This window comes from Coffea eugenioides, chromosome 7 (assembly GCF_003713205.1).
Source record: "Coffea eugenioides isolate CCC68of chromosome 7, Ceug_1.0, whole genome shotgun sequence".
Taxonomy (NCBI): Eukaryota; Viridiplantae; Streptophyta; class Magnoliopsida; order Gentianales; family Rubiaceae; genus Coffea; species Coffea eugenioides.
This window is the reverse complement of record NC_040041.1, coordinates 17960172-17972449: the sequence shown is the minus strand read 5'-3', so window position 1 is coordinate 17972449 and position 12278 is coordinate 17960172. Positions and strand designations below refer to the sequence as shown.

The following is a 12278-nucleotide window of genomic DNA, read 5'->3' as shown; positions in this document are numbered from 1 at the left end:
TCTATAAAGTTTTTTTTTAAAGCATTTTAGATTGAAATACTGGAAGATGTTGCAATATCTTCTTTGCATCTGTTTTGCACCTAAGGATAACGGTAGTGATTGAATTAACTATTCTGTGACTTATAATGTTGTATTTGGAATTTGAACATCACTCAGTGCAAACTGGAGGTTCTTATCTTTTGCACCGATGTATGTTTTTGAGATTGCATATTTTACTCTTTGCTAGAGATTTGTTCTAAGTTTGTTGAAAAAGATTGCATTTGTTACTCTTTTGAGATTGCATATATTCTGCACTACTAATATCTTTTTTTTCCCAAAGCTTAAAAATAAAAAAAAAAAGAATTAAGATTCTTCTTCCTTTGAAAAAGATTATTTTTATGTAGTGTTGGGTATGCGATATGAAATATGCTTAGAATTGCAGTCTTTATTAATGGATGGCATTTATGCTGCCACTGAATGAAGTCTTATCTATAAAAAAAATAATTTAGCAGCTTTTCATTTTTTTCTGAAACTATCATTGGTACAGTTGAACAAGTCCACTCTATATTCCTATTAAGTTTCATATTCTTGCAGATAAATTAGATTTTAATAGTTGAAGAACGTAAAGCTGTCTATTTTGTGATTTAATAATTACTAACTCTTGCCTTATGAACTATGTATAGATTTCTGTTCTTAGATTTATTCTCTATAATGAAAAGACAATTTTTTTGGCTGATTCTTTCATGGATGTATGGTAACTATTGGTTTGAGTTAGTGATTGTATTTTAATCCCTGCTTGTTATAGCCTATCTTAAATCATAGATAGCTATGGAGTATACACCAAATATGATAGGAAAATTTAATAAATAAACAGAAAAGATTGAGGGAAACGAAAAAGTAAACAGAGAATTGATACCAAATAAAAGACACAAGAAAAGCATAAAACAAAAAAAAAACTAAACTATTTCATTTATAGGCAAACTAAGATTGTAAAGGATAACAGACTAAATCTAGGCAAAGAAAGGGCAATGAGTTGGCAGAAGTTCGAGGCTAATAAACAAAAACTAACTATTTCATTTATTAGTAACATCAACTATTGATCTTCTTTCTTGTTTTTTTTTATTTTTTTTACATTCTTGGATTAGTATCACGCTTTGACAAATGTGGAATGATGACTGTATCAATAAAAGCAATCATCAAAAAATGCGTCTAATCTCTCTAGTTCTCAAGGCCTAACTCCAGCTTCTGAGGATTCAATGTTGGCCTTTGTTGGCCTAAAACACGTAAGACATATATTGCTAATTCTAGAGAGGATAGCCTGACCAATGCACGGCGATAAAGAACATCACTAAACTTAATAAATACATTGTATATGGAGCAAGAATATCTAATTTGAATGATGGCCAATTAGAAAGTGATTATAAGACATTTTGTAGGATGGTGCAAAGTTTTGCTTAACTAATGCAATAGTATTCTGGAAATACAATCGTACAAGAACCTATTCATATACAGCATGAGATTTACAAGCTAGAAGAAAAGTAACAAGGTTTAGACTTTGCTAGATAGCAAAAGATCAAAATGGTAGAAAGAGCAGGTTATGCAAGATATCATATATAGGTTAAGGAAGTCAGCATGAAAAGATTAAATAAGTGACATTGGTAGACTGATAACAGTGGGATTTTTGTCATCCCATATGTGTATTGCCTAATAGCTTGTGTCAAAGACAAGAAGCAAAAAGAATACAAGGACTCAATATATTTGTAGCCTTGAATATAATCGCAATCATACAAGATTTCTGCTCCATAATAAGAAAGGACAATTAAGCCAAAATAAATACAGATGCAAATATATTTAAATTATTGATAGTAGATTGCAAATGCAAAACAGGGTAGTATAAAAAAATCCTTACTCTTCAAGTTGTCCACTTCTTTGCTTTTGAATAGCACCATATGCATAGTACGTAGTACATAGATATATAAATGTACTGTATAATATACAACATATGTGTGTATAGATTAAATTGTCGATATGACATAGCTTTTATTCAGAGCTACCTCAAGAGATACACAGTTGGATGATATTATTTTCTAAGGCGTGATTAACAAGTCAAAATATTCAAGTTTTCCATAGAAGCAGAACAATTTTAATCTCTGTCTTACTAAGAATCGAGTCCACACATCAAAATTTACCAAAAGAGTATCTTAGAATTACTAGAAATCTGGAATGAGAAACACTTAATTTTCACAAAAAATAGAAAGGAAAAATAACAGAGCATTGATCATAAAACATTGGCAAATGGCTAAAATTTTCCATTTTATTTGCAGCTATACCTACAGACAAAAGAGATTCTGAAGGAATAGAGCTGAGAATGTAATCTTCTTTTTCCCTAGGATCAGTTTAGCTGTGGTTAAAATTTTGTAAAATTTGTGTATCCTTCTTTCTCCAAAGGGATTATTATATTGTCATTTTTACCACTAGATTAAGAGGTTTTTCATTTGAAAAGCCAGACACGACTGCTAGTTTCCTAGTTTCCTGTACTCAGTGTTACTTTGCCAAGTTTCATTCTGCTCTAGTCATGATTTGGACAGCATAACGAACAAAATGTTGACAAGAAAAATGCACATACATATGATGATTTTCAGTGTCCATGCATTTGGCATTAAACTTCTCCTTATCTACATCATGCTTATAATACACCAGGGCAATTGATTTAGCTGCAATTGTGCAAGGTTATTGTACTTCCTACATGTTTTAGTATTTATTTACGCCAAATGTTGTATGTCAATGTACAGTAAAAATTTATAAAGAATACAGTGACTGGAGACAATTGCATCAACCCAATAAGCTGCCATTCAAGAATATATTAGCAGTGAACAAGATCTCAAGGACGTTTGGATCAGTAATTCCTCTATGGCTAGTATGTTTTCAGCATTTTGTATGTAGATCCACTAGTTTTAAGAGCAATAGAAGACTACACTGGCCGTTACAATATGACCTATTCCTCAAATCCAATTGGCAAACCAAATAAGTACAGATATATCTATATACACTTGCATGAGAGTAATCATCAATGGGTTGAATATAGGAACAAGTATGGCAACCTCAATAACAGCACTAGAATTCCATTATTTCTTGATCATTAGCACCAAAGCTAAGTTGATTATGCTTCACACTTGGGCAAAAAATTTTCTGCTTTCAATCTTCCATTTTTTTCCAAGCTGACTGTAAAACAGAGCACTAACATACCTTGTAGACACTTTGCAGGGGCCACTGAAGAAAGGCCTATGAGAAAAAGCAGCAGAAATAAATAAAACATCAATGCAAGCAGAAAAACAAATACTGACTGAGACAAAACTAATAAAAAAAAGACTGAAGATACTATGAAGGAAAATGCTGAATTAACACTGGTAAACAAGAAATAAAGGAATTATTAACGAAGAGCTCTGAAATAAATAGCAAAAGCATAGCCCTTAAAAAATTCAAGAACTATGGAAAGGCATAAAAGGAGGGCGAAAAGCAAAAGAACATCTACAAAGATCTTTTTTTCTCTTATTTTTAAGAACACATACAAAGAAATGGCATGTTTGCAAAGTCAAAATAGTAGATATATATATATATATATACATTTTGGTGGGGACAAATTGTGGTTAAGCAATAGCTAACAAAGACCATTTAGCACAACATAAAAGAACACTTTAAAGGCTTTCAGAGTGAGAACGGAAGAACTTTTTTTTTTGTTTGTTTTTTTTGGGGGGGAGGGGTGGGGAAGGAAAATTGAATGGCGGAAAATATAATTTAACAGGCTAAACAGAGGCAAAGAAAGAATCATGCGTAAAAGGGCATCACCAAGACAAACACATATTTAATATAAAAGATCAACAAAGGGTGGCAAAATTATAGAAATAATAGTAGTAAAAAGCCAATCAAAAGAAAAACAAGAAACAATATGCAATATAAACAGAAGGAAAGGAAAAATCCGGTAAATTTCCAGCAATATAAATAGAAAGGAGAAGAATCTGATACAGGCAAGCCACTAGAAGGAGTAATAATAAAAACAAGTGAAAGAGCAATAGCAGAAGAAGGAGGGATGCTGAAGAATAACGAGAGCAAGAGCAACAACAAAGCCAGAGGAAGCACAAAGAAAGAATGAACAAAAGAGCGCTTCAATAATTTACATATAGTCAAAAGAAAGCTTGAATTAGCAACAGTTACCTCTGACACAGGAACGTTCACTTCAACTAAACCAGCCATCAGCAATCAATTCCGATAGCAGGCACACAAGTAGGGAAATAGCTTGTCCTGTAAACCAGCTCTAAGCTTTATCATTGCATCCGGATTAAATTACCTATATTACCCACCCAAGGATGAATGTTGAGAAGACAACAAACAAATGAGGAAAAATTCACCATGTAGGGGTAATGGAAGGAAACCCAAATAGCATGGGCTATGTCGTACAAATAGAAGACGAGGGAGAAGGTTTGACATTGGAAAGTTGGTGGGGAAAAGATACGTACGGAAGAACTGTTACCAGATAATTTGGGTGTGGCTGTTAGAAAGGAAAGCTTAATGTTTTCTTTGCAATGCATCGGTTGCAAGAGCCTGAATCCAAGGATGCTTTTAGGCTAAAACGAAGCGGCGCTGCCTGTCAACGTCGAAGACCTTTAAAACAAGAGGAAAAACCATACGGTCAAAGTGCAACAACCAAATGGCTCTGACTAAATAAGTGCTTGGTCAGTAAAAATTTAAGTCACGTGAGATACGCATGCAAGGGACGACGAAACTCCAAGAGGCCCAAGGCTCTTTTGACTATATGTTAAAAAGGGTCGTGCCTAATTACAAATCATTATCATTATCATTATTATCATTACTATATAAAAAGTGTGAATCTTGGTATTAGATAGTGTAAGCACTTGTGAGTGTAAACACCTTTTATTTTATTTTTTGTTATCTTGAAAATACCCTCATGTCTTTTAATTAGAATTATTGCATTTCAATGTTGCACTAATTAAAAGAAATAAAACGCTTCAATTGATTGCATCTCAATAATATTGATAATTATAATTAAAAATTGCTCATTAAAAACTATTTACCTCCTTCAACTCCATCTCCAATTATTGTACATATCAAAATTTTTTAATCGAAGCATGAAACATTTTTCATTAGTCATTATTTGAGATCATAAAAAGAGAAACATACAAGAAGAAAAGAGCCATTATTTATTTGTATATCTTTATACAAATATTACGAGCAAATTTCACAATTATCCACTTTTTACCAATATGAAGAAATAAAAAAAGCAAAGTATTAAACCCAACTATTTCAATCAAATGAATTTTAACTAAAAATTAAATAACCAGTCTAAAATGATTGAGCATTATGAATAATTTACATTCTCTATTAATAACAAAAACACTTAGATAAAATGTAAATAGTCCAAATTCAATGAATATTATACTTCACTTTATCCTATTGAAATTCATGTAAAAATTGAAAAGCTAAACAATTAACAAGACATAAAAAGAAAGCACTTACATGTTCATGCAACTAACAAACATGCAAACAATTTAGTTTTAATTGAAATGATGCCCAAATCCAAGCAAACGATAAAAAAATTTTCTTGTATTTCAGGACAACTAACTTACTAATTTTGATATCACAAACAGAGCTTTTTTGCCTAAGACAAAAAGAAAAAAAGTCAATGGATTAATTGAAACATATCCATGCTAGACATGCCATTTATCATACTAGTACGACAAAGGAATAGTTGTTGTTTGTATTTTATGGTGCATTGCCTTCAAACAAAATTATAAGAACAATAGAAGATAAATGAAAATGAGAATACTCGACTACCTTTGCCAATGAAATCTCAATTGATGACAGTAAATATTCACACAGAAATAATTAAATATGATGGATTAAAAATGCCCTTGTGGGTTAAATAATAACAAAGAGTTCATATACATAAAGTATATACGTGAACAGTTCAAAAAATAGTGAAAAAAAATTAAAAAACTAATGCCGAACACTTTATACTAAAGAACTTCATCACAAAGCCAATTGATTCAACTCTTATACATGATAAATAATAATCATCTACCTTACAAAAAATTTTATTTTATACGAAATAAAAATTGTAGAAAACTTGAGTCTAAAGAAAAAAGAAATAACTTCATCACAAAGCCAATTGATTCAACTCTTATACATGATAAATAATAATCATCTACCTTACAAAAAATTTTATTTTCTACGAAATAAAAATTGTAGAAAACTTGAGTCTAAAGAAAAAAGAAATACCATTATGTATTTTATTCTTAAATACTCAATTGTTTGTAATTCTACAGTTAAATAATTAGTAATCAAAAGTATTGATATTGCAAATAGTATTCAGGAAGTGTTTAATAGTTGAACCAAATCTTAGTTTTTTGTTTGTTAAAATCTAATAACCTTACTAGAAAGTCCATCATAAATTTTACTTTCAATTGGAAAAAGACATGTGTAGAACAATAAGTGAGCTTGCAAATGCATCGAAGGAAGAAAATTAGATGCATAGTACAATAATCAAAATGATAAAGATCTAATAAGTGAATTCATATTGTATTCTAATATTCCTTTTAAAATTTTAATTGCACTTACAAATTAGATTTACTTCTCCCATACTTCATATGTACATATATATTTCCCTTTTAATAACATTATTTTGAACTATATGAAAATGTGCAATTTTATAATTTGTTTTAATTTAAGGGTAATCACAACACATTTGATACAAAAAACATGATAGTCTTAATAAATGTTATCAAAGTCAAGCCAAATTTAATCAATAAAAGCTCAAAAAAAAAGTTCTAATAGGTTGAGGCCAAAGAGTTCAAATTTGAATAATACTTGCAGCCAAAATTAGTCAGAGAAATTGAAATATATATAAGTTATATTATGAGGTAGATAATCAAAGTTTCACAGCAAAATTTAGTAGCTACAAAAATATTATATTTTGATTACTATACTTACATGCAAAGCACGTATATTATTTACTATAGTCATGTGCATTATTTACAAAAATATTATATTTGGATTACTATACTCACGTGCAAAGCATCCCAGTCATATAGAGTATAGCTGTAGCTTTAGTCTTCTACTTCTCCAAAAACTTTCTTGGTCTCAGCTTTTACTTTAACTGTAGCATTTGACCACTTCAATGCTGTCAACCTGAAGCAATATTTTTCTCTTTGCATGTTTTTCTACAAGCCAGTGTAAACATGATGTTCTAATTTCAAAGTCCAATGTCCTAGGGTTGAAAGAAATATTTCCTCTCCATAGCCTTGTGAGCTTTTGCTGCTTGGGAGAGCCAATAGCATTCGTAAATGAATATTTTTGCTAATATTTTTCTATCTATAAGTGCCTTTTGGCTATATTCTCCCAATTTTTTTTGAATGAATATCTATTATTTCAAAAGAATTATTCTTCTGTTTCATTCATCTTCACTGCTTATTTCATATTCTTTATCTGCATAGATAAATATACTTTCATCTGAGGAAATTTCTTCTATTTCTGCAAATTTATTAATTTCTATTAATTCATTATCATTGAATAATTCTTCACCATCATCACCTAATTCAAATTTCTTTTATTAAATTTTGCAGGACATTGATTTGCTAAATATGCATTTTCTTTACAAAAATAACATTGACAATCAATTATATTTCTTTTTCTTTTATTCTTCTTATATATCTTTTTCTTCTTCAAAAATTTATCCTTATGTTTATAATATTTAGCCTTTCTTATCTTCATATATCTTCTTATAAAGTATTTGCATTTTTTATATTTACTTTTTATTTTATGATAATAATAAGGAGTGTTGCATCCTATTTGAGTTGGCATACTTATTTTATTACTACACAGTCCCAATTGGTTTTTTAATTTACGAGTTTTTCTATAAAGACTACTTTTTCATGCCACTTATTTAATTTTTCTAAGGTATAACATATTCTTTTTCCTAACAAATCTTTAGTGCCTGGACTATACTCTTCTCTTAGTTTTTTACCCCAAGGAATTGGTATTATTGAGAAAAACATTTGTAAATATGTTCCTCTTTCCTTAGCATATGTTCTATAATAATAATTTTGAAAGATATAGATATACTTATCTATATCACACATATCACAAAGTGTTAATTTATGTAAAATGCTTGTATATTTTTGAGCTGACTTGATGTCTTTAAAGTAACTTATTTCACCTACAAATTCAAGACAACTTAATTCAACTGCTCTAGTTATCATAGCGTTTGTATCTTGATCATCTCCATATATTACTATTTTTGTTTCATCAGCGAACTCTAGTCCTAACCCCAAATCCTTAACTCTTTGTGTTTTGGATCTCTTTTGTTTCATATTCGATACAAAAGTTTCTCTAAAAAACACCATTCATTTTTCTATTTTTTTAAAATTATGTATTGGGGTTGAGATTCAAATATAAAAAATGGCGACTGTACAAACTACCTTCGGTCAACTTCGCTGGGAAGCTTGTGAACTCCTTTAATCCCATATTTGCCTGTGTCCAAGCAAAATATCATAGATTCAATCAAGCTCGAGGAATACCAACTCGAAAACTCAAGCAACCAGTCATGGCCAATCGAATACGAGCCTTTGGATTAATTACGCTAGGGGGGAAGAATCCTAGTAAAATTTCAGCCATGCCTGTTCCTAAATGGAACATGTCCTTGGGGCACACTATCCAGATCAAAGTGTGTTGTTGAAATATCCAAAATTTGAGCAGAGAAATGGGTTCATCAATCAAGCCCGGAACATGGAGGAGATGGTTGAAAATATTGCAGCTGCTAGGCAGATTTTTGAGAGGTGGATGGTCTGAATTCCAGACCAACAATGTTGGTCGCCCTATATGAGGTTCGAGTCAAGGTACAATAAGTGAACAGGGCAGGGGCACTCTTTGAGAGATTTGTAAATTATTTAATTCACAAGGGTATTTGTAATCAATCATATTTAATTATTTCTGAATGAATGTTCACTGTCATCAATTGGAATTTCACTAATAGAGGTAGTTGAGTATTCTCTTTTTCATTTACCTTCTATTGTTTTTATAATTTTGTTTGAAAACAATGCAATATAAAGCACAAACAACAACTATTCCTTTTCCTCACTCACATGATAAATGGCATGTTCAATGTGGATACGTTTAAATTAATCCATAGATTTTTTCCCTTTTCGTCTTAGACGAAAAAACTCTAATTGTTATATCAAAATTAGTTAGTTGATTCTAGGTGAAATATAGGAAAATTTTTTATTATTTGCTTGGATTTGGATGACATGAAATGTCATTTCAATTAAAACTAAATTGTTTGCATGTTTGTTAGTTGTATGAACATTTAAGTGCTTTCTTTTATGTCTTGTTAATTGTTCAGCTTTTTGATTTTGATATGTATTTCAATAGGATAAAATGAAGTATAATATTCATTGAATTTGGACTATTTACATTTTACCTAAATGTTTTTGTTATTAATAGAGAATGTAAATTATTCCTAATGCTCAAACATTTTAGACCGGTTATTTAATTTTTAGTTAAAATTCATTTGATTGAAATAATTGGGTTTATATTTTGCTTGCTCGTCATCACCAACCAACTTATCAACAGCTCTCCGAAAACAATTCCATGCCCAACAAAATCTGGCTATTCTTCACTTCAAACTTGGAAAACTTAAGCCAAGAATTTGCCTTGGGATGGCATCAAAGGGTTCATATACAAAAAGTATATACATAAATTGTTCATAAAATGGTGCAAAAAATTAAAAAAAAAATAATGTTGCTCACTTTATATTAAAGAATTTCATCAAAAAGCTAGCTAAATCAACTCTTATATATAATAAATAATAATCATCTACCCTACAAACAATTAGGTATTATACGAAATGAAAATTGTAGAAAACTTGATTCTAAAGAACAAAGAAATACCATTCATGCAATTTTTTCTTAGACAATTAATTGATTGTAATTCTACAATTAAATAATCAGTAATCATAAGTATTGGTATTTGCTAATACTATTCAGGAAGTATTCAATAATTTAACCAAATCTTAGTTTTTGGGTTGTTAAAATTTGATAACTTTACCAGAAATTCCATCATAAATTTTACTTTCAAAAAGAAAAGAACTTATCTAGACCGAAAAGTGAGCCTGCAAATGCATCTAAGGATGGAAAGTAGATGTATTGTATAATAATCAGAATGATAAAGATTTAATAAGTCAATTTATGTTGTATTCTAATACTCCTTTTAAAATTTGAATAGCACTTACAAATTAGATTTGCTTCTCCCATACTTGATATGTGCATATATATAAATATATATATATATCCTCTTTAATAACATTATTTTGAATAATATGAAAATGTCCAATTTCATAATTTAAGTGTAATCACAACACATTTGATAATACATGATAGTGTTAATAATTGTTATCAAAGTTCAATCCAAATTTAATCAATAAAAGCTCAAAAAAAGTTCTAATAGCTTGTATATATATCCTTTTTAATAACATTATTTTGAATAATATGAAAATGTCCAATTTCATAATTTAAGTGTAATCACAACACGTTTGATAATACATGATAGTGTTAATAATTGTTATCAAAGTTCAATCCAAATTTAATCAATAAAAGCTCAAAAAAAGTTCTAATAGCTTGAGATCAAAGAGTTCAAAATTGAATAATACTTGCAGCTAAAATTAGTTAGAGAAATTGAAATATATATATATATATATAAGTTATATTATGATGTAGATAATCAAAACTTAACAACAAATTTTAGTTGTTACAAAAATATAAGTGTGTTTGGATTGCAATTTTATCTCAAATAATATTTTGCTTGTATCATAAAAACATTTTCCAATTCACCTTTTTATATTCTCAACTACTTTTTATCTCACATACATCACATCACAAAAAATACTACAGTAATTATTCCAAATAATGTTTCAAATTATATTTGGATTACTATACTCACATGCAAAGCACGTGCAGTATTTACTTGTAAAAATGATAATATAAGCAATAAAAACATAAGCATCCCAGTTACATAGAGTCTATAGCTGTAGCTCTAGCTTTGTTTGGATAGAGCAATTATTTGGAATAATTACTGTAACACTTTTTTTGTTGTGATAAATGTGAGATAAAAAGGTGGATGAGAATATAAAAAGTGTTAGGATCCAAGCGGGGAACAAACAACTATTGAGATATTAAGTGCACAACAATTTAACGAGGAACAAGTCACAAGCATGAAAAATAGACACACACAAGAATTAACGTGGTTCGACTCCACCATTGAGCCTACGTCCACGAAGAGAAACATGTTCTTTATTATGAGAGGAAAACCCTATACAAGAATACAACTTGAACCCAAGCCCAACTCTTGTATACCATCTCTCATCTCCCAAGAATCCTCTCTCACACCCCATGTATAAGGCTACATGATGTCTCTCGTGTCACCTTGTGTGTCTCTCGTGTCACCTTGTGTGGTATGCCAACCCATCTATTTATAGGGAACGTTACTACCAAAAAATCAAATAACAATTGGAAACCAATTATATTTCCTAAACTAAATAGAATTTCTTGGCTACTACTTCAAGTAACTAAAACCAATTAGAAAACTAGTTACTTCCACACAAGATAAGAAATCTATCTAAAAGAATTTAAGCCAATTTCCTAACAAATCTCTACCTTGGCAAAAATTTCTTTTAGCAACCATTTGCCTTCAATTACCAAATAATATAGTACCAAACTACACACCCGAATCAATACAGTTCTGACACCAAATTGATTCAATCGGCAAATGAACATATATAGTTATCCCGAGTCCAACCTTCAGTTGACTCGTGAGAAGGTGCCTCAATTCACCATCTCCCTTTGCAGAATTTCTTCTCACCACCACTTACAATCTAGGATTTTCTTCTGTGAGCTCTACCCCTAACCATTGAGGCAATCAAGTGGTAAAGTTATCATACTTCTTCCCATTCTCAGAACTGTCTCGCCACGTGTGGTTTCCAAGACTCCACCTAAAACGAAAAACTCGTACCTGTCAGAGTCTTCTAGCGCATAGAAATTAGATCTCCTTGTTTCTTTGGGACACGTGCCACACCACCCAAAAAACATAACCAAAATCTAAAATCCATCGGGATGAAGTATCAACCGTTGGAGGTGTGAGAAAGTCTCTACCGATTTAAGTCCAAAATCAACATTGAACTCCACCTTTTCCTTGACTCTTGAATCACCTGCCTAGATTCACCGTCAAGCATCTCC

General features: G+C 30.5%; 1 long non-coding RNA gene across 1 annotated transcript; it reads right to left on the bottom strand.

Moving 5' to 3' along the window:
- Positions 1-3178: 3178 nt before the first annotated feature.
- Positions 3179-4548, bottom strand: LOC113778698. Its single transcript, XR_003469307.1, has 2 exons — positions 4192-4548; positions 3179-3261 (listed from the first exon to the last, which is right to left on the bottom strand). It is a non-coding gene; the product is annotated as an uncharacterized LOC113778698 (long non-coding RNA).
- Between the last annotated feature and the right edge of the window lie 7730 nt (positions 4549-12278).